The sequence below is a fragment of the Elephantulus edwardii genome, unplaced genomic scaffold (genome assembly GCF_000299155.1).
Source record: "Elephantulus edwardii isolate Elephantulus edwardi_28Jun2011 unplaced genomic scaffold, EleEdw1.0 scaffold00040, whole genome shotgun sequence".
NCBI lineage: Eukaryota > Metazoa > Chordata > Mammalia > Macroscelidea > Macroscelididae > Elephantulus > Elephantulus edwardii.
Genome location: NW_006399790.1, coordinates 3862288 through 3886456, shown reverse-complemented (window position 1 = coordinate 3886456; position 24169 = coordinate 3862288). Strand labels below are relative to the sequence as shown.

Genomic DNA, 24169 nt, shown 5'->3' with positions numbered 1-24169 from the left:
CACACACACACACACACACACACACTCCTAGCTGACTTACAGTAGGTTTTTAAGGTTGTAAATCGCACAGGAAAAAATTGCTCATATACTCTAGCTATAGATCAGTTCCAACTAAGTACTCACCTATTAACTGGCTACTGTTGGTGGCTTGAACCCACCCAGAGGTATTTGAGAAGATAGTTTAGTGATCTTTCTTAAGGTCACAAATGTGAAAATTGTATGCAGTGCAGTTCAACTCTGAAATACATGGGGTCACCATGAGTTCAAATCTACTTAATAACTCCTGCTGTTTTTTCCTGGGTGCATTTGATCCATCAGCCTTTCCATCAAGGGCATGTGCTACCCAACAATTTAATTACTCTACAACCTAGTGCCTTATAGTAGATTCTGGCTCATACTGACCCTCCATTTGGCTTCTTAATGGAACGAAACTGCCCCTGTTTCTTCCCAGGAACAACTGGTAGGTTTAAACCACCGACCTTTTAGCTTGCAATGCTAACACTATGCACTACACTGGCTTCCGCAAATCACGTCACTTCCAGGGTTTTGTTAAAGTATCAAGTAAACGGTCTTTGCACACCCTTGTTTTTGTATTTTTCCTTGGCCTTCAACACTCCTCCACATTTACCCCTAATTCCCATGACTGCCTTGCCAACACTTTCTGAGGTCCTCATTCCCCCTCAAACTCTGCCTCCTCAGGTACACACTACACTTTTCCTTCCAGTCACTAAGGTGATGTGAGGACAAAGCTGGTACCAGAGTTGCTGTGATTACCAAATGTGTATTAAAGGATGGAACCATGGGTGGTACTCCCTTGTGCGCTTGATTGCTTACCAGAAGGGTGACAGTTCGAGGCCACCCAGTGGACTGCTAATGGAGAACCTGGCCATGATGCCATGAATCAGAACTGGCCCGACAGTAATTCTTGACAGTTTGGTGTTTTAGTTTACTAAAAGATGGAGGTTAAATGAAGCTAGAGAACTAAAGGGCAAATAACTTTGCATATCAGATAATATTGTTTCCAAAGTCTGGCATAGAGAACTCTTTACTGGCAGGGTTTCTTCCTCTTAGCCTTGGCTTCCTGTATTAGAACTCCTTTTCTGGGAATCCAGAGATATCTAATCATTTCTCAAATCCTCATTTAATTCATTTATAGCTTCCTTTGATAGGTGAGTGTCTCAGGCAACTAGGGGAAAATAGAAATAAATAAAATAGCCATGTTCAGAGAAATATACATTCCTTGTTCTGAATTTTGGGTTTTTCTGAGATTTTGATGTTGTTCCTGTGGGCTTGTTTTGTTTTTGTTAGCTGGATCTAACTCAAAGCTCATCCAACTGCATTACCTTACAAAGAGAAGGGAGACCCTCAGAAGATTTTATCCTTCGCAATGCCCACAATCTTTGAATTGAGAGGGTTTTATTGTTGTTGATTTGGTTCCCCTTCCTCCCAGCCTTCCCCAGAGTCTGCCAGGTTCCAGATAAATTTTGTAGGTGGGGTTGAAGGTGTTTCCTTCTCTTTGAGTATGTATGTGTTGGCCAAAAGTGCTGGTAAGGTTTGTTGTTGGCTTTTCTGAGTAAAATACCAGGTACACGGAGTCACCTTATATTGCAGTGTTGATGTTGTGTACTATAGAGTTGGAACTAACCCATAGCTGACCCTCCAGCAGGGTTTCAGGGAAGGTTAAGCACATGGGAGGAGATTGCCCATCCTTCTCCCATGGAACAGATGGTGGGATTTGAACCACGTGTCTTTGACATTGCAGAGCAGCTTCTTGCCCCTACGCCACCAAAGCGTCCTTATATTGCACTAAGAGTCTTAATTGGTGGGGAAATGGAAAATAGATACTACTCCTCTGTATAAATAGGGTTTTGGAAAATAATTGTTGTGGTTATTAGTTACTGTCGACTCAGGCATGATTCATAGCAACCTTATAAACAAAAGAATTGAACCCTATTCTGTCCTGCGCCATCCACATACTTCCTGACACACAAGAGACCTTTGCAGCAGTCACCATGTCAGTTCACCTGGTTGAGGGTCTTCCTCTCCTTCGCTAATCCTCTACCCTTCCCGACATCCTCATTTCAACTGACTTCCAATCTAGGATCCACCACTACACTGCTATAACTATCCTCATCCTGCTTCCTAGTCTGTCTTAACCAGGGAGCTCTACCAAAATCTGTCCAGGATGGGAAACCCTTTTGGCACTTGACACACCAGTTGCACAGATTTCAGTATCACAGATCTTTGATGGCTTGACAAATTAGGTCTTCATAAAAACAAAATCGCCTGTTAAGCAATAGGAGGAACTTTGTTATAAAAATATATAAAGGTTTATATATATTATTTTCTGATGTGTGAATTTTTCCTCCAACTGGGAGTAAAGAATAAACTCTGCATATTTGAAAATATATCCAGCTTGTCAGATAATTAACTTTACCCAAACACAAATGGAAATGAAAGGAATATTGCTTGTCTCAAACTCCCTCCTTTTAAAAATCTTGACAGCACCTAACACCACCAGTGTTGGGTTTTTGGGTTTTTTTTTTACAATTTAGAAATTCATAATTTATTTACAAGCAGGTGGAGAATGTCCCTTATAAAGTATACTTTGGGATAAGGAAAGTAATATAAAGAAGTAATTGCTGGTTCCATGGTCCATTTCACTGTTTCCTTAAATAATGATTTTGATACCTTTTTAAAAAAAAATAGAGAGAAAAAGACAGTCACATTATTTCTTCATGTTGCATAAGTAAAAGAATTCAAAATTAAAATGCCTTTGCAAAATTCTACAGTCTCTGGCCCAAGGCAACCAGGATGTCCCTTTCATTCAGTGACAACTCCTCATGAGCAACTACCCTTGAACAAAAGATTTAATACTCATCCAGAGTATCTACTCGAAGAATGGAGAGGCCATGATCCTTAATTGCCTGGATTTTGAGCTTCTCTGCTTCCAGTTTGGTTTGCTGTTCCACCCTTTGCTCTTCTAGGATTTCTTCAATAGACACATGCTGGAGGGGTGTCACTCTCTTTTTGTCACTCTATTTTTCCAAGTCTGTTTTTCCTAGTAGAACCATGTTTTCTCCTCTGACCACAAAAATCCCTCAAAGACTGTTATCATATTTTCCCCCCTCTACATGAATTCATTCCATAGTCTGATGTAGTACTAAGTTAGCAAACTGATCAGTGCTTCTTAGAAAGCCAGTAAGTGGCACTATGCAGTATTTGCCTTTTAGTGACAGAGATATTTCACTCAGCATAATGTCCTCCTGGGTCACCCAATTTGAGTAATATTGCATGAGTTCCTTGTTTTTCAATGCAGCGTAGTAGTCCTTTGTGTGAATAGACCACAGCTTCTCTTTCCATTTGTTTGTTGATGGGCACTTAGGTTGTTTCCAACTCCTTGCTATTGTGAACAAAGCTGCGATAAGCATAGGTGTGCATATATCTGCTTTAATGTCAGTTATGGTCTCTTTAGGGTATATTCCCAGTAGTGGAATTACTGTGTCAAATGGTATCTGTATTTGCAACTTTTTGAGAAAGTGTCATACTGCCTTCCACAGTGGTTGCAGCATTTTACACTCCCACCAACAGTGAATAAGGGTTGCGGTTTCTCCACAACCTTGCCAGCATTTGTTGCTTGCTGTTCTGTTAAATTTTGCTATTCTGACTGGGGTAAGATGATATCTCATAGTTGTTTTGATTTGCATCTCTCTTAGAGCTAGGGATTTTGAGCATTTCTTCATCTATTTGTTGGCCATCTGAATGTCTTCTTTGGTGAAGTGTCTGTTCATATCCTATGTCCATTTTGCAATTGGGTTGTTTACCTTTATCTTGTGTGGTACTTGAGTATTTTATACATTCTAGATATAAGTCCCTTATCTGACATATATATCTCTCTGTCTTGGAGGAATTGCATCCTGAGTGCTGCTGAGAGGCCAAGATAGTGAAACTTTGTCTCACATACTTTGGGCATATTGTCAGGAGGCACGAGTCCTTGAAAGCCCCTAGAGTGAAAAGTGAGACTCCATGGCATCTCCTGATGCCTACAGCACGTCTGCCTTTTCTGCCACCTTCCCTTCCTGGTTTTATTCTCCCACCCAGTAGCCTGCAGCCTTTCTCATTATGCAGGGCAGCACCTGTCACAGCTCCTCTGCCCCTGTAGTAGATGCTGGCAGTATCAGCCAGGCCTAGGGCTCCTTGTCTCCAGCCTCCAGATAGCTGCTGCAGCTTGTGATACAGATGATCTGAAGTGGCTGTCTCAACAGGACAGGTGTAGCCAAGGCTCCCACCATGAGCATCAGTGCTTCAGACTTCATGTACCTGCATACCCAATCCCCACAAGCACCTCTATTCACTCCCCTCTCCCCCTTGCCCTGTCTCTGGGACATTACAGAAATCCCCTTCCATTTGTCAGTGACACATCTTACAAGACTGGCCCCCTGGATGAGTGGATGCAGCTCTTGGTCTTTGTTCAGCAGACTCCTACAGTATTTTAATATAACTTTTATTGATTTTTTTGGCATAATCCATAGAGAGTTGTGCTGCTAACCCAAAGGCAGCCCCTCTCTGGCAGTTCAAATCCACCAACATCTGTGTAAGAAAAAGATGAGAATTCTCCTTCCTGTGATGGACAGCTTCTGAAAACCCGCTTGAAGGGTCGGTTGTAAGTCAGTTCCAACTTGACAGCAATTGCTGAGTTTGGCCCAGTCACCTCTGCCTCATAATGAACCTGTGTACCATAGAATGGAGCCCTGCCTGGTTCTGCACCATCTTCACAATTACTGTTATGCTTGAGCCCACTGTTGTTGCTGCTGTGTTAAACCGTCTCACTGAGGGTCTTCCTCTTTCTCACTGTATTTCTGCTTTACCCAGTATGATGTCTTCTCCAGGGACAGATTGTACCTAATAACATCCCCAAAGTTTGTGACATTAAATTCTGCCATCTTTGCTTCTGAGGAAGATTCTAACTACATTTCTTTCACGACAGATTTGGATTTTGTCTTGCCAGTCCGTGGTATAGTCAATAATCTTCACCAACACCACAATTCAAAGGCATCAGTTCTTTAGTCCTCCTTATTCTCTGTTCATCTTTCATATGCATATGATTCAGTTGAAAATCTCATGACTTAAGTCAAGAGCACCTTAGTTCTCAGAGAGACAGCTTTGCTCTTTAATACTTTAAAGAGGTCCTTTGCAGCAGATTTGCCTAATGCAATTTATCATTTGATTGCTTGACTGCTGCATCCAGGGGCAGGCTCTGAATAAAATGAAATCCTTTGTAATTTAATCTTTTCTCCGTTCCTCATGATGGTGTTTATTGATCCAGTAGTGAAGGCTTTTGTTTTCGTTGTGTTGAAACATAATCCATACTGAAAGCTATAGTTTTCATTATCTTCAGTAAGTGCATCAAGTCTGCTTCCTTTTCTGCAAGCAAGATTGTGTCGTTTGCATAATCTAGGTAGCTCGTGAGTCTTCCTCCAATCCTGATGCCACCTTCTTCTTCATATGGTCCCGTTTTGACCAATGTCCATGTTGAATAGATATGGTGAAAGGACACAATGCTGATCACACCTTTCCTGATTTAAAACCATGCAGCATCTCTGTTTCAAGCAATGTTATTTGGCATTACATTGTCTCCAAACAGTGTTCTGTATCCTGCTATGGTGAGTACTAACTTGGGTCTTCAAAGCTTGTGAGTGGCCATCTAAGGTACAACTATTGGTATCACCCTATTCAGAGCAAAGAAGGTGAATAAAATACAAGATTATTAGTCCAGAGGACTAATTAACTGTATGAACATCAGTCTCCATGATCCAGGGACCAGAAAACTAGATAGTGTTGAGCTACCGCTATTTGAAAAGGATTGTGAGAGACGTCCCTTGAAAGAGTGGGAGAAAAATCTGGAGCAAAACTCGAAGTAATTTAAAAAAACCCACCAGGCTTGCTTACTGGTCATATAGATCCTGGTCGAACTCTTCAAACTGTGATCCGTAGTCACTCTTCAAGCCTGGGTTGAAATAACTCCCATGATTTTCAGTCAAACAGTATATAGACCTAAAAGGTGATCATTAGCAGCAGGGAGAAACACACTTCTTAGAACCATACAGCATCAAAAGGGCAGCATTTCCCAGGGAGAAAGCTCAGTAGACAAGAACGGATAGAATAAAGAGGCAGAATGGAAATGAGAAACACAGAAAGGATGTGAGAAGAGGGATGCCATAGTGTTAGGACTGTAATCAGTGTCATGAAACATAGAATGTGTGGACTATTGAATGGAAAATCAGTCTACTCTGGGAAGTTTCAGTCAAGCCACAATAAAATGTGGTGGGTTTTTTTTTTTTAAATGTTATAAACCAAATAGAATGTGGATTTTTTTTTTACCACTCTCTTTTTAAATACAATAAAATGTTTAAAAATAAAACAAGCCAAAAAGTAAAAAAAAACAAAAACAAAAACAAAAAATGCAAAATAGCAACGATACAAAGAAAATCTTAAAAAGCACCCAGTGATTCTATTTCTAGACTTTTAGGTAGTTCCTCAAGACAACTCAGACAGGCAGTAATTTTGCATTATTAGGTCAAAAGTTCCCACTACTGAGCTGATTGCGTTCTGTGATTGTTTGGCCTAAGATAGAGTAAAAGGGCCCACTTCTTTGTAAGATTAGGCTCCTAAACAAGTTATAAGAATGCTAGTGGAAAATAAAAATAAAAATCTGCTGTCAAGGATCAGGCGACAAACAGTCTATACTAAAAGCAAGACTGACTTAATAGTTACCCATGCACTAATTTAGACAAAGTCTCGTGAATTCGACCCAACCTAGAATGCAAGCTGAGAATTTCACGGCTTTACTTAAGTACCTTGTAATTCATAAAGCACTTTGGAATCTGAGTTGCAAAATGATGTTTAAAACAAAAGAATTCAAACAGCCCTCGGGTTATGAATATTCTACATAGGACCTGTACAGAAATGGATTACCCAGTAAGCAAGGTAAGTATTTACTCAGGGCATTAACAAAACTGGGACACCATTTATTCAAAGCAAAGTGTATAGGTGCTAAGCAGATGAGACACAAAGAAAAGTTATTGCCACAGGGGAAAGGAACTGCCAGGGCACTAAATGAAATGGATAACTAGCTCCAATGAGAGAGAATGTACTTGCCAGAAATAAAGTTTGCACCCAATTAGGGAATGCCAAGGCTGTTTAATCTATGAGGATGCTACCTCTTCAACACTTACATTGATATCTCTTTCTTACAGTACCCTCGCATCTAACTGAAACTCCTTGTATCAGCCAGACTAGGAGTTATGAGTTGGAATTGACTTGATAGCCATGGGCTTGGTTTTATTTTAGCTGATCTCTTTCTAATGGTCAAAAGTGGACTTTTTTTGATAGTGAAGCCAAGAATATTATCCTTCTACTTGGCTAAAATCCATGAAAGATCTGAGGCAGTCATAAGAAGTATTCTGGTTCCAAACTCTACTTTCCCCTCCTCTTTTTTTTTTAATACTAGTTTATTTACAAAGTTCTTAATACATTGTTTTTCACATCAGATCTTTCCCGTTTCCTTCAGTGCCCTCCATGATATTATGTGACCCTGTGATTAACCCCCTCCATCTCCCACCCATCCTTACCCATCTGCTCCCCCACCCATGGATCCTCATAGTCATTCTACAATAATGGGGTTTAAAACATTTTATTTATTATTTTTGTGTGTGTACCATCAAATAGGATCTGACAGGTACAGGAGAAGATTGCCCCTCTTTCTCCAACAGAGCATCTCATGGATTCGAACCATTTATCTCTGGGATTGTAGTGAAGCTTCTTGCCACTAGGCCACCAGAAGTCCCTTATAATAATGGTTTTATACAGTATTTGTCCTTATGGGACTGAGTTACTTCACTTAGCATAATGCTCTATAGTCCTTCCCAAGTTAGGTCGTAATGTGCAAAATCTTTGCTCCTGAGTGGTGCACAGTATTCCCTTGTGTGCATATACCATAATTTCTCAGTCCATTCTATTATAGATGGACATTTGGGCTGTTTCCGTGTTCTTCTGATGGTGAATAATGCTGCTACAAACATTGGTGTACAAGTCTCCACTTGTGCCTCAGTTCTTATTCTTGGGGTATATTCCAAGGAATGATATAGGTGGGTCTCATGGAATTTCTTTGTTCAGCTTTCTGAAGAAATGCCAGATTTCCCTTTAGAGTGGTACTAATTCTTGTCACAGTCACCCAATATGCAACTGGATCCCTCATGAACAGTTAAGAGGCCAGATATGTTGTTTTGTACTATTGAGTTGGAACCAACCCATAGCTGACCCTCTAGTAGATTTTCAGAGCACAGGAGGAGATTGTTCATCTTTATCTTACAGAACAGCTGGTATGTTCAAACTGCATGCCTTTGGGTTTACAACACAACTCCTTTATCACTAAACTACCAGAGGAAAATAGATATGGACTCCATTAATAGGTAGCAGGTTTCTGGTCACTTTTGGGAGAGAACAGTCTTATATATCCACTTCTGCTAGTCCAGCAGCTCCAGCCTGGATAGCCAGTTTTGCTTTCTGCCACGATGCAAACATAACCAGTTAGAACTCCAGTCTAAGATGATATGCAAAAGCAAGGGAATTCAAGTAAGTGAACCACTTCAATGAACTCACTCAAGTTACTTGTAAAGAGCATAGCAGGATAGAGTTTGATCATGCTTATGAAAAACCTATACTTGAACCAAGAGGCAGTCATCAGAACAGAGCAAGGAAATGCTGCATGGTTCAAAATCGTGAAGGGTGTGCTCCAGGGATGTGTCCTGTCTCCATAACTTTTCAATCTGTATGCAGAACAGATTATCCGGGAGGCTGGGCTCTATGAGGAGAAATGTGGGGTCAAGATTGGTGGAAGATTTATCAACATTCTGTGTTATACAGATCACACAACCCTTCTTGCTGAAACTGAGGAGGACCTGAAGCGCTTGCTGCAGAGGGTCAAGGACTGCAGCCCCCAATATGGATTGAGGCTCAATGTCAAGAAGACAGAGATTCTCACCACTGGACCAATAGGCAGCATCAGGATGGATGGTGAAGAGATTGAGATTGTTCACAGCTTTAGTTTGCTTGGCTCCGCAGTCAACACTGTTGGCTTCAGTAGCCAGGAAATTAAGAGGCGTATTGTGATGGGATAGTCTGTTGTTAGGGACCTCTCCAAAGTACTGAAGAGCAATGGTGTCTCTCTGGAGACTAAGGTGTGTCTGATACAGGCCATGGTCTTTGTTATCACTTGTTATGCGTCAGAGAATTGGACATGACTAGGGAGAATAGAAGGAGAATTGATGCCTTTAAGCTGTGGTGCTGGAGAAGAATATTGAGGGTACCATGGACTGCTAGGAAAACAAACAGATTCATCCTGGAGAGGGTTAAACTGGGTGGGTCCCTGGAGGCAAGGATTCTGAGGCTCCGTCTGACATAATTTGGACATGTTGTAAGGAGAGACAGATCCTTGGAAAAGGACATCATGCTTGGTAGGGTGGAGGGACAGTGCAGGAGGGGAAGGCCCTCTATGAGATGAATTGATTCAGTGACTGGGGTAGTCGGGATGGGTGTATTGGAGACAATGCAATTGGCACAGGACAGAGCAGAGTTTAGGGCTGTTGTACTTAGGGTTGCAATGAGTCGCAAGCTACTTGACAGCACATAACAACAACAAAATGTATTTAGTGTACCTAAAATTACATATGTTTAATATAACACTTGTTATTTTGTGCCATTGAGTCAGAAACCCCTTGTAGCTTACCTTTCTTCAGTAGATTTTCAGAGGCAGTAAATCACACAGGAGGAGATTACCCATTGTTCTCATAGAGCAGCTGGTAGATTCGAACCATGTGCCTTTGAACCATGTGCACTAGGCTGCAGGAGCTCTCACAATATAACACTATCATGAGTGATAATTTAATACACTATTAACAAAGCAAGCATCTGAAAATACTAGAAATATTTGTTTAATGTGAAGTTTTAATTTATGTAGCAAGTGGGTTTGTTTTTTTAATTGTATGATAAATGAAGCACAGTGCTTGATACTACTCTATATATGCTAATAAAGTGCTATTAGGTACAATGAGAGGATGCAAAATATGTTTCTGTTTTGCAACAATGAGTGTTTATTAATTTGTCTTCTTAGACAGCAACGCAAGGCATTTATCAGAATGTTACATTTCTGTTTTGTCAGAAAATTTACATATCTCTGTGTAAAGAGATTGAACAATTATTTGCGGAAATAAATATTTAGATAGTAAAAAATTATATAAATGTATTTATTTTCCATTTCCCTTCGGATTGACTTTTTTAAAAAGAAATTTATATTGTCATGATTTACAAAAGAGTCTCTGCTCACCAGAAACATTAGTTATGTTCCTCTGCATATAGAAAGCTCTGGTGGCCTTATGCACTGCTAATCCATAGCACGTAGTTTGAATCCACCAACTTCTCTGTAAGAAGTAAATGGGCAGTCTCCTCCCATGTGATTTTAAGCCTCTGAAAAATTGCTGAGTGGTCAGCTATGAGTTGACTTTGGTATATAATGATAAGTGAAAGAAGGATTTGAACAATTCTACAAAGATATAAAACATTTTATAAAATTATTTTAGTCTTTGTGTGCCTACTTATGTAATGTTATGTAAAAAGAACGCTTTGAAAAAATGATAGCACAGACCTAGATAACTTTGTTTAAATTACAAAGCCTATGTATATTCTAGGGTTCTCTGGTGATGTAGTAGTAAGAAGCTGCCTTGCAATCCCAAAGGCAAACAGTTCGAATCCACCAGGTGCTCCACAGGAGGATGGCCAGTCTCCTTTCACATGATTACTGCTTCTGAAAACCCACTGGACAGTCAGCTATGAGTTCGTTTCAACTCGATGGGACACAAGAGCAAGAACAACAATATATATGTTATAAGGGTGGTCTGGTGGCCTAGTGGTAAGATTTTCCTCTCCCAACCCAGAGGCGGGTGATCCAAATCCCGAAACTGTCCCAAGCGAAAAAGATGTTCAAGCTACTCCCATCTCTGAAAACCTGCTGAAGGGTGTATCCACTATTCTTAGCTAACCTCATAATTCAAAGACATTTGTCATATTTTCAGTTTTACTAATTTTGACTGTGAGATTGATAAGCAGTTAACTTTACATTTAAATATTCTGTATGGAAGTTGAAGGAGACCTGGTGGCACAATGGTTATAGAGCTCAGCTGTTAATCTAAAGGTTGGTGGTTAGAACCCACCACGACCTCTGTAGAGGGGATATGTGGCAATCTACTTCTATTAAGACTTGTTGCCATGGAAACCCTATGAGGCAATGATGCCTGATCTTACTTGAAGCAAGTCTTTTGATCTGGCTTCAAAGTGAGAGTCTCTTAAGTTTGTCATCTCCAGGTTGGTAGGACATACAGGGTCACTGGAGAAAATGACTAGATATCAGTGTGTGTCATGTAGAGGCCTTGCTAGACTCATAATAATTCTTCAAGTCTATATTTCAATTTTGGTTATTTTAAAAATATTTAAGTAAAACCGGGGATTTTTTAATGAATGAATATTAAATTATATTTTTATCTTTCATAATGATTTCTTTTTTAGTTTTGCTTATTATAATGTGATAACTTTATTAGTTTATTATTTCTTTCCTAAGATTAACCAAACACTGTCATGCCAAATTATAATATTAACATTTTTAAATGTATTTTTCTAGTTTTTGTTTAGAATTCTGGAGCTAAATTCCTATATGAAATTTCTATGAGCTTCTTTCTTCTGCTGAAAATTGTCTTTCATTCTGTTGTTGTTAGGTGACATCAAGTCAGCAGTCTGAATTGACTCATCGCTGACCCAGTGGGTTTTCCAATGCACTAAAAGCACAGGGGAGGAGAATGCCCATATTTCCCCCTCAAAGAGGCTGGTGGATTTGAACCACTTGTTTTTGTCAGTTGGCAATGTCACTTCTTACCATTAAACCATCAGAGCACATCTGTTGTTGGTTGTTTCAGGAGTTGGAGTTATCACTTCTTTAAATCTCTGGGGAAGTCTTCCTCTACACCAATCTTGACCTGATCTTACTTGTAGCAAGTCTTTTGATCTGGCTTCAAAGTTAGAATCTCTTAAGGTTGTCATTTCCAGGTTATTAAATTACAATTTTTCTCTAAGTTTGCAGTAATCAGTTGATGTTTGATACAGATAATGTTTTCAAATCTCTTGGCATAAAGCTAGCTATCATATTTCTTTGTTATCTTCTTAAAATTTCAGTTGTAATTGGTTTCCTTTTTACATTTCTTTGTTTTAGCCTATCCTATTTTTTATTTTGATTATGCTAGTTGTAAACTTAGCTATTTTATTATCAAAGGTATTATCAAGAACTTTTCAACACTGTTGATTTCTGTTCTGTTTATTTTCAATTTTATTAATTTCTGCTGCTTATTATTTATTTCCCTAAAGTATGTGACAGCTAATTACACTGTTCTTTTTCCTAACTTCTTACGTTGGATGCTTAGGTTTTTAATTTTCAGCCTGTCTTCTTTTCTGACATAGTCATTTAAAGCTCTAAATATCTCACAAAGACCTGTTTAGCATCATTGCACAAACTTGATACACATTTGATTTAAAATGATAGTAAATCTCAGTTGTGTATATTTTCTAGTACCATTATTTTCTTTCATCCATGGATTGTATATTTTTTATATTTCTTTTTAGATCTATACATTTTTACATTTTGAATGATTTGTGAATTTTTATTTTTCATTAATTTAAAATGCAAATTGCATTGTGTTTCAGTCTCTTCAAACTTGAGACTTGATTTATCACACTTTGCACATTTATAAATGTTGTCATTTTTCTTAACTATTCTATACATTATGGAAAAGAAATAAGAATACATTTTAGTATGTGAAATATGTCCATTAGTCAAGCTTGTATTTGTATTAGGGAACTATGAGGCCTAGTGGTAAGAAGCTGTGTTGCAATCCCAATGGAGTGTTTTTTGATTCCACCATCTGCTCCTCCGGAGAAGGATGGGCAAGAAAGAAGGCCAGCTATGAGTTGGTTCCAACATAACAGCATACATCCACAACAACATAGTCTTTTTATGTCCTAGGTATTTAGGGAGCCCTAGTGGGCTAATGGTTAGAAGCAGTGATGTAATCCCAAAGGCATGTGGTTTGATATTTTAAATGTTTCGTCATCTGTATTCAGCAATCACTGTTATCTGTTGTTGTTGTTGTGTACCATCAAGTTGGAACTGACCCATAGCTGACCCTCCAGTGGGTTTTCAGAGGCAATGAATCTCACAAGTGGAGACTATCCAAGCTTCTCCTATAAAGCAGAGAGCAGATTTGAACCACATGCCAGCAAGATGAACCTCTCCAAGGGCTAGTCCCTCCTTGCAACATGTCCAAAGTATGTCAGACGAAGCTTCAGAATCCTTGCTTCCAGGGAGCAGTCCCATCTCATTGTTGTTGAGTTGAAACCACCTCGGAGTTTACCCTCCATCAGGTTTTCAGAAGGCTGGACATTGTGTGAAAGAAATTTCCTGTCTTGCTCTCATGGAGCCACAGGTGGATCCAGGCTGCCAGAGAGGTTCCATAATCTGTAGGGAGAACAGTGCAGCTCCCTACAAGCTACACCACCAGAGTTCCCTTAAAATTCCCTATAAAATCCTGTATATGATATTTACTTTCGGCCCATCTATGTCTGAATGAGGTAATGCATTTCTGAATCGTTCAGGAAATGGAACCTTCTGTTCAACTCTTCTTTGACCAATTCCGTGGTTAGGCAGGAAGATGGAAGGTATATTTGTGAAAACTACAACTCAGGAAGTAAAAGTTGATGATCTATGAAGTAGCGGTACTGTGGGAACTACAGGAATTACTACAAGACAGCCTTCCTGACAAAGCTGAAAATCAATCATGTGTACCAAGGAGATAATAGTAGCCTCTTTTAGACTGACACTTCTGTAGATATGTCCAATCTTTTGTGATTAAGGTCACCTCATTTCTAATCTGCAACTACTACTGAGCAAGTAATAAGGACTTAGTTTGAAATTTGTGCTGGAATGATAGAATGGTGACATTTTGTTCTAGTTAGTATTAGATGACACAAAATGTATGTCATCTCCAGTCCCCATCAATTAGAATGCCTATTCCACCCTCTAGAATTTTACATTTGATAATTTACATGCATGGAAAAATGAATCCTAACGTTGGTCTCGAGGTCTTGCTGCTCTGTGTGATTTAGTGAAAGTGATTGGAGTGAAAGAGGAAAAGAAGGTGCCAGAGATTTCTATGCTCCATAAAAACTACTCATTAAATGAAACTTCAGATGAAATTGATTTTGACAAAAGAGTTTTCTTTGCATATATCCTGGCACTTTCTGATGGGAGAGAAACATAATTGTGAAAGCACATATACATCCTCACACATCTCAGGCTTCCTTCCTGTCAAAGGTAGACAGACATTCAAATTGAAGGCTAATTTTCCTGAGGATCGATCAGTCTTGTCCCACTGTAGAGTAGAAAATTCAAATAGCAACCTTATTGTTTAATTTTGTACACTTGAGAATATATGAATAGGAGGCTTTTCAAGTTCCTCCTGAAATAATTTTATGAGAACTTTAAAATAAGCTGCTGATTGAAAACTCAGTCGTTCAAATCCATCAGCCACTTGGCAGTCTCCTTTTCCCATAAAGCTTTATAGCTTTGGAAACGCCATGGAGTATTGCTGTAACCAAGAATCAACTCTAAGGCAGTGGGTTTGGGTTTACTTCCATTAAAAATATTTAAGTAACTTAAAAGATTGTTGTTTTGTTATTGTTAAATTCCATCAAGTTGGCTAACTCATCACCATGCCTGTGAACAACAGATTAAAACCTTAGCCCGTCCTGTGTTTTTCTAGCCATCTCTGTCATGATGGACCCAGTTGTTACAGTCACTTTGTCAATCCATCTCCTTGAGAGTCCTCCTCTGTTTCCTTAAACCTCTCCCTCTCCCAGAGTAATGTCTTTTGCCAAGGACTGGCCCTTCCTGAATGATAAGCCCTTATAAAGTGAGGCAGTTTTACTCACCTTGGCTTTAAGGAGCATCTTGCTTTTACTTTTTCTAAGAGAGACGTGCTGATTCTTTTGGCAATTCGTGGGATAGTCAATACTCTTCTTCTTTTCTTTTTTTATTTTAACATTTTCTTTTCTTTTTTAAATGAATTTTAATGAAAGTTTAGAGAAGGTTTCCAGTCATTCAATGTTGCACTTTTCTTCCTGCCCACCCCTCTCCCCAATTTGCTTTTCTCCTTGATGAGTAAAAGAAAAACTCTTTCATTGCTATGCAGTCCAACCCCGCAAGCCCACTGCACTGTGCAGGTTTCATTCTGGACTCCTGTCATGACAATGATACCTAATCATATATCCCTTTTAACACAGTTCTCTCCCTCATCTGTTGCAACGCAGTATACACCATTCCTCTCCTTCTTCTCTGTCTTCCCTCAACCCCGATGTCAATACTCTTCTTCTAACACCACAATTCAAAGGTATTAATATGTCTTTGGTCTTTGTTATTAATTTTTCAACTTTCAGATTCATAGAAAGCAATTGAAAAAAAACCATTATTTGAGTCATGTGCACCTTAGTCTTTAAAGTGGTAATCCTTGTTCTTTAATTTTTTTTGAGAGGTCCTTAACAGATTTTTCCCAATGCAACATACAACATGTCTTTTGATTTCTTGACTGCTCTTACCATAGGTGTTATTTGTGGGTCCACGTAAAATGAAATCTTTGACAACTTGCCTTTTCTCCATCTGTCATAATGTTGCTTGTTGGTCTAGTGGTGAGGATTTTTGTTTTCTTGATGTTGAGGTGTAATCCATATCGAAGGATTTGATCTTTTGAAGTAAGTGCTTCATATTGTCTTCACTTTCTACAAACTAGGTTGTATCATCTTAAAAGATTGTTTGTTGTTGTTAAGTGTTGTCAAATTGAGTAAGACTTACAGCAACCCTATGAACAAAAGATCTGGACCATTACATAACTGTTGTCATTTCTCTACTGTTCATAAAGTTTCCAAAGACCTGTTGTTTAAGAAGTAGATACCAATCCTGTTTCCTAGGGGAGTTCTGGTGGCCTAGTGGCAAGACGCTGCACTGCAATCCCAGAGGTACGTGGTTCAGATCTGATTTGACGGTACACGTAAAAATAATACAATAAAAATTTAAAAAAAAGTCAAGATACCAATCCTGTTTCCAAGCCTGTCTTTTTTTATTATTTCATTATTTTTTGTGTGTACTGTCAAATCAGACCTGACTGGTACAGAAGGAGATTGTTCCTCCTTCTCCAGCAGAGCATCTGGTGGATTTGAACCGTGCACCTCTGAGATTGTAGTTGCAGCTTCTTGCCACTAGGCCACCAGAGCTCGCCTCCAAGCCTGTCTTAATCTGGGAGCTCTGCCAAACCCTGTCCACCACATGTAACCATTATAGCATCTGACACACCAGGCATAGCATTCAGTATTATGGCAGTACAGCAAACTGACAGGCTAATGTTTTACCTCTTAGAACAATGAAATGTTCTTCCCACCCAAACACAATTAACAGCAGGCTTTTAAGGACTTTAAAATACAAAGGCCCACCCATCAGGTCCTGATAGACTTAAACAAAAGACTTCCAGCCCACAGCTGCTTGTTAATGAAATCTAGGTGACCAGTCAGCTTACTCAAGATTGTGAACAAACTAAAACTACCAAACAGTTTACACCCAAACCCAAAATAATAAGTGTTCCATTAAAATGTTAGCTGTATTGCATCTAGACACACTTGCAATAGAACTTGCTTAAATTTCTGGGGAAAAAGAATTTTAACATACCCAAACCCAAGTTTTCTAACCTGTTTAATAAACACCACATCAGGTACAAATGTGATCCCATTCTTTGTAAACATCTGTTTCTCCTTTGATAGGACAACTATTTCTTTGCTTCTGGAATATTTCTTGAATCTGTGGATTCAGATTCACTCCTATCTTGGTGAAAAGTAATTTGATTATACAAGCTACATGATTGCATGACCTTTGACTGAATCCAATCCTGGAACACCCAGACTAACTTCAACTTTCCTAAAAATAATGACATCAATCTTAGTTCAATGTTATAAATCTTCCATGAATTAAACTTTTAGGTAATAGAGGTAAGTCACGAGTCATGAGCTCATATCAGGACTTCATTGTTGTTGTTAATTTTTGCATAGCCTGGACTCATAACACTTTCAGTGTAAATACTTTATGATCATATTTCCATAACACAAAATAAGCCTTTTCATGAATACTTATGAAGTGAATATATAAATGAAAATTCCATATTTACTAATTTCAAGGTTTGGTGCATAGAAAAGGAAAAATCAATGAAGATCATATGAAAAAGATGGAAAACAGTAGAAGAAGAAAAATTTTTTTCTCCCAGTTTATGAGGATGTGACAGTAAAGAGCAAATAAAAGAATATGATAGAGAACTATTATGTCATGGATGATTCTTAAGCAAATATTGCCATTGTTTTTTGAATTTATTTTGATCCTTATAAGTGTGTGTGTGTAGATGTATGTATGTATGTGTGTGTAAGTATGTGTCTACTTTTCTGTTTTTCCATCTATCCATGTTCTCCAAGCACCACCCTTAAATTAAAACTACCTTATTGTTCTCTGTTTATAAATGCTCTACAACCTGTATTTGAAATTATTGTATATTTTGCTCATTTTTTGTTACTGTATTAAAAAGGCTATGTACAGAAGAGAAATCTATGTTCAGAACTCCCAGTTTAATCATTATCCCTTCTATAAGTCAAAGCTGTTTGTTTCCTTACCTAGTTGTGCTATTTTGCTGTAAGTGTACTAACATGATCATCGATTTATAGCATATATAATTTTCTGTTTTTCTTTTTTACTATCTCATGTCTTTCTGACAAGTAGAAGCCAGGTCTTATTCCTTTTTGCATTACTGGATAATGGAGGAGAAAGTTAGAAAAAAATGGAAGGAGAAATCAAATCCTTTCTAAGTAGTTACATCATGAATAGGGAGCTCTGGTAGTCTAATGTATAAGGAGTTGCACTGCCAACCCAAAGGCATGTTGTTCAAACCCACCAGAATGGGAGATTTGAAAGAATCAGTTACATGCATGGAACAAATAAAGCTACGTATATGTTCCAGAAGGTTGTCTCATGCTTTGTACAGCATCACCTATAAATGGTATCATGTAATGAGAACATATTTTTCACAATTGGAGACCAATTTTGAGTAAGTCATATGGAACAAGGCAATGTAGACTTTAACTCTCTGGGAAGTTCCATTCATAGCTTCTATTGGTGGAGACAGCATGGAAGACCCATGAGAAAGTTCCACTCTCAGTGGTGTTGCTGTGAGTAGAAGTCAGCTTCATGGCATGCAACAGTAAATGTTTCTGAAAGGGTGTCAGAGCAAATGACAGTGTGTGTGTGTGTGTGTGTGTGTGTGTGTGTGTGTGTGTGTGTTTCCTTTGTAGCTCAATTTGGTTAATACCTTTTGCTCTAATTAGATTTTCATTAAAATAATTATCTTTTAGTTTTTCAAATAACTCAGCTTGGAAGGAGGAGACAATCCTGTCGCCTACTCATTCTACTCGACATAATTAGTAGTTTTTGCAGGAGGGGGAAGTTTCCAGAAATGAGGTCATTTTAAAAGTTTCTTTATCTTGATAAGGGGAGGGGACAGAAGCCTACCAAAAATGGCCTCTTGTTCTTTCTGATCCTGCCTGGCTTCTGAAAGGGTAAAGTCAGGAAGTGTATGTGTATTCTAGCCACATGATGTATTGGGGGGAAAGGCTTTATGGTGGTCATAAATCTCACAGCCTCTGAGAAAAAGTCCAAAGCAGGCTCGTGATGCCATCTGACTGACATATATAAATGATGTATTTCCTGCCAGAGCCACAGCTCATCTCCATAATCCACACGACTGCTGAGAAGACAAAGCAAAAAATGCAGTCTCGTCAATACCATGGCTAAAACAAAATAAGCTGCAGTTAATCATTTATTGACCTCCCAGGTAATAAGCCCAGAGAGTAAATACCGACAGTAGACTGCAGTGATCCAGGGAATTTTGTGAGGATTCTTGCATTTATGAATAAGACCAGGAACAACCACCCATATTAACATCTAAGTGAAAGCGTGACTACTGTATACCCTTTTATTTCACTCTGATTGCATTCTCAGGAGTGAAGGTTTGCCTTCTATGTGAAGCCATTACAGGAGGAAAAGTTTTCTTTAAACCTCTCAAAGGCAGATTTTCTTGTGAGTGTGTGGGAGAGGGGCATAGGGAAAGTCCAAAACTATTGTAGTTGAATTCTCAAGTAGAGGAAGGAGAATTGCTGCTGAATTTCAGGTGATTTGCTGCTTCTGGGGAGCTGGTACACATGTCACAGGTGATATGCGTTCATTTGAGGCCTGAGAAAAAGGAGATAGACCAGATAATACATGAAAGAGCCCTCCCTAATACCCTACCATCTTCCTCTGCCTTCTAATATTTAATTCCCACTTAGGGTCCCTATGGTGTCCCAAGTTGGTATAAAGATTAAGTGTCTTAGCTACTAACTGAAAAGTTGGTGGTTTGAGGCCATGATCACATCCAAGAAAATCATATGGAGCAGGTATAGCTTGTAACACATGGGTCTGCCATGAGTCAGAATTGACTCAGCAACAGTAAGAGTGTTTCATTCATTTGCTAGGTTTTTTGCTTAAGAGTCCGTGAGCAGGTGAGCTCTGGTGGCCTAGTGGCAAGAAGCTTCTCTGCAATCCCAGAGGTGCACAGGTCGAATCCATCAGATGCTCTGCCAAAGAAGGAGGGGCAATCTCCTCCTGTACCAGTCATTTCTGATTTGACGGTATGTGCACACACATGGATAATAATAAATTTTTTTTTAAAAAAAAAAAGAGTCCCTGAGCAGTGTAAACGTCTAAGCACTGGTTTTGATTTGAGTCCACTTAGATGAACCTCAATAAAAAGCCAGTGATAGATCTTAAAAAAAGAAAAATTAGTCTGGTAAACACCCTGGAGCCCAGTTCTACTCTCATTCCCATGGGATTGCCGGGACTCAGAGTTGTTTCAACGTTTTGAGGATCACTGAGGCAGTAAATGTTACATATTGAATGGTTTAATGTACCATTCCAAACTCCTTTCCCACTGACTTGGAGCAAATTCTGACTCTTGGCGACGCTCCAACAAGTTTCTGAGGCTGTAAACCTTAACAGAGGGAGCTCTGATTGTGTAGTCTGCAGTATTCCAAGAGTTTGGCAGTTGGAATCCAATAGGTGAAAGATGGGCAGTGTCCTCCTATGTGATTTACAGACTCTGAAAACCCACTGGACAGTCAGACAGGAGTTCGTTCCAATTAAGCTGTGATTGAGAGAAAGAGAGAAACCTTAGTGGGAATAAACAGCCTCATCTTTCTCACATGGAGTGACTGACGAGTGGGTTTAAGACTGTTGTAACTTTGGTTAGCAACTCACCAACCTACTGTGTCACCATAGTCCATTCATAAGAATGTAAGCCCATTTGGAAATAAAATTTTCTTTGTCATATCAGTGTAGGGTGATTTAAATCCAGTCATCACTTGTTATGAAAGCAGCAATTGAGACATGGGAACAAGAAGCCCAAATAGGTGACGGTAACTCCCTTTCTACGTGAAGATCATTAAGGAACAGAAGCCATGAAGAAGCAAAATCCTTCCCCTAAACCAAAAAGGAAATTCTGGAAATACTCACTCTTGTATGCCAAGAAATTCAGAAGACAACTGTTGACTGCAAGAGAAAATATAAATGTGGAGGTGATTTGTATCTGTGCCCCTCAAAAGAAAGGTGACACAATAGAATGTGGAAATTATTGAACAGTGTCATGAATTATCACATGAAAGTAAAATTTTTCGAAAGATTCTTCCAGAATACTTACATTGACTGAAAAAGAGGGGATAAATAATGTATACTACATTGAAACAGATGAGGCAGAGAGCTGTTTAAAAGGGATATATGAAGGGGAGCTCTGGTGGCCTAGTGCCAAGAAGCTGCATTGTAATCCCAGAGATATGCGGTTCTAATCCACCAGATGCTCTGCCGGAGAAGGAGGGGCAATCTCCTCCTGTACCAGTCAGATCCAATTTGATGATGCGCGCGCGCGCACACACACACACACACACACACACACACACACACATACACACAAAATAATAAAATTGAAAATAATTTTTTAAAAGGGATATATGATAAGGTATTGTCATGACAGAAGTCCAGAATGAAGGCTGCATAGTGGAATGGACTTGGGGGGAGGGATTGGATAATAATGAAAGAACTTTTTCTTTTACTTTTTAAAGAGAAGAACAAATTGAGGGAAGGGGTGGGCAGGGAGAAAAGTGCAACAATGAATAAATGGAAATCCAAAGTCTCTGTAAACTTTCATTATAATTAATAAAAAATTATAGAAAAAAGAACAGTTACAGCAGTACTTCAACAGAGGACTGCCAATAATTCAAGCTGGATTCAGAACAGAGTGTGAAACAAGGGGATATTGCTGTTGCTATCCGGTGAATCTTTGACAAAAAAGAAAAGATACCAGAAAGACCTGGGTTTTACTGACAAAGGCATTTAACTGTGTAGATCAGAATGAAGAATGAGAATTCCAGAAAACATATTCATGCTCATATGGGACCCTTAGCAGTTTTTGGAACATAACAAGAACATACTTCATGATTTAAAATTGGGAAATTTATGTGTCAAAATTGTATTTGTTTGCCATACTTATTCCATCTGTTGGATGAGCAAATAATTCAGCAAAAGAACATATATAAAGGAAGGTGTCCTAAGGATTGGAAGAAGACTCAATAAAAACTTGTGATATGTAAATGAAATACCTTGCTTACTAAAAGTGAAAAGGACTTAAAGCACTTAACTGAGGAATGTCAAACACTTTGTGGATTGTTGTTCTTATGTGCCTTCAAATCACTTGTGACACATAGTGACCCTATATACAACACATCTGAACCCTGCTCTATTTTGAGCCAACCTCATTGTCTTTGACACACCTATCCCTGTTACCCCAGTCACTGAATTAATCCATCTCATTCAGGGTCTTCCTCTCTTGCACTGTCTCTCCAGCCTTCCAAGCATGATGTCCCTCTCCAAGTACTGGTCCCTCTTTGCAACATGACCAGTGTATGTCAGACAAATCTTCAAAATTCTAGCCTCCAAGAAGCAGCCTGGTTTCACCCTCTTAAGGACAAACCTGTTTGTTGCAGTCCATGGAATATTTAATACTCTTCTCCAGTACCACAGCTCAAAGGTGTCAATTCTTCTGTCATCTTTAGTCACTCTGATGCATAGCATGTAATTGCAAAGATCATAGTCTGGAACAGGAACACTTAGTCTCTAGATTGACGCCACTGTCCCAAAGCAATTAATCTTTTGATTTCCTTGCTTCTAGTACCAAGAGTGTTGATTATGGAGCCAAGTAAACTGAAGCTGTTCAAACTCTCAATCTCTTCACCATCTATCATGATGTTGTCAATTGGCCCAGTGGTGAGAATCTTTGTCTTCTTGATATTGAGCTTCAATCCATATTGAAGACTACAGTCCTTGACCTTCTGCAGCAAATGTCTCAGGTCCTCCTCAATTTCAGGAAGCATGGTTTTGCCATCTGCATAACACAGGTTGTTGATGAGTCTTCCTCCAATCCTGATGCTATATTCTTCCACAAAGAGCCCAGCCTCCTAAATGATCTGTTCTGCATATAGATTGGAAAGGTGTGAATTACAGCTCAACAAAATTTTATACATAGACTAGCAAGCAACATCATGAGAATTGGAGAAAAGATGGACATTGTAAAGGATTTTCTTTTACTTGGTTCCAAAATCAGTGCTCTTGGAATGTCAGTCAGTAATTTAAACAACTTTCTCATGTTAAGCATTTTATTGTGTTGGGCAAATATGCCGGGAAAGCATTTTTTGAAATTGTTAAAAAACAAAGTTGTCTCAGAATGGAGTGGACCTGGGGGGAGGAATTGTAAAACAATGAAAGAATTTTTCTTTTACTTTTCAAAGAGAAGAGTGTACTGGGGGAGGAGAGGTGGGCAGGGAGGAAAGTGCAACAATGAATGAATGGAAATCCAAAGTCTCTGTAAATTTTCATTAAAATTAATTTAAAAAATTATTTAAAGAAACCAACATAAAAGGAAAGATGTCTCTTGGATTACTAAAATGTGCCTGACCCAATCCATGGAATCTTCAGTTGCCTCATATGCCCATGAAATCTGGGAACTGAATATAAAGGTTGAAGAAGAATTGGAATATGCCATGTGACAAGTCTATCTCAGAATAAGCATAGCTAGAATGTGTCTTAGAAGCAAGAATGACTAGATCCTTCCTCATGTGTGTTGAACATATTATTAGAAGGAGCTGACCCCTTGAGAAGTACATGAGGCTTGGTAGAGGTTCAGAGAAAAGAGGAAAACTTCTCAGTAAGATGAATTGATGCTTTGACCACAACAATGGCCTCAAATGTGGAAACAATTGTGAGAAAGGTGCAGGACCAAACTTTTTGTTTTGTTGTACAGAGTTGCTGAGTTGAGACTGACTTGACAACATCTAGCCAAAGCAGCTTGGTTTCACCCTCTCCGAGGCAGACCTATTTGTTTTCTTGGTGCTCCATTGTATGTTCAAGATTCTTCTCCAGCACCACAACTCAAAGGCATCAATTCTTCTGACATCCTTAGTCATTATCTAGCTCTGTGGTACATAGTAAGTAACTACAATGACCATGGACTCGATCAGGTGAACCTTAGTTATTAGAGTGACATTGTTGCTTCTTAGTACTCTGTAGAGGTCCCTGAACCCAGATTTACCTAATGCAGTTCATCTTTTTTTTTCTCTAATTATATTTTATTAATTTTCATAAACATTTACAGAGATTTTGGGCTTCCACTCATTCATTGTTGCACTCTTCTCTCTACCCTCCTCCCAGTTTGTTCTTGTCCAAATGCCACAGTGCTTGTCAAAGCCAGTTCTGATTAAACAGCCTTATTTCATTTTAATAATACACATTTAAGATTCTTTCATATCTTTTTTCTAACTTGCTAACTCATTTCCTCTGGTTACTGAATAA

The 24169-nt window shown here is 38.9% G+C and overlaps 1 pseudogene; it reads left to right on the top strand.

The window, feature by feature from the left end:
* The first annotated feature begins 6966 nt into the window (after positions 1-6966).
* Positions 6967-24169, top strand: part of LOC102853001 — a 39964-nt pseudogene continuing 22761 nt past the window's right edge.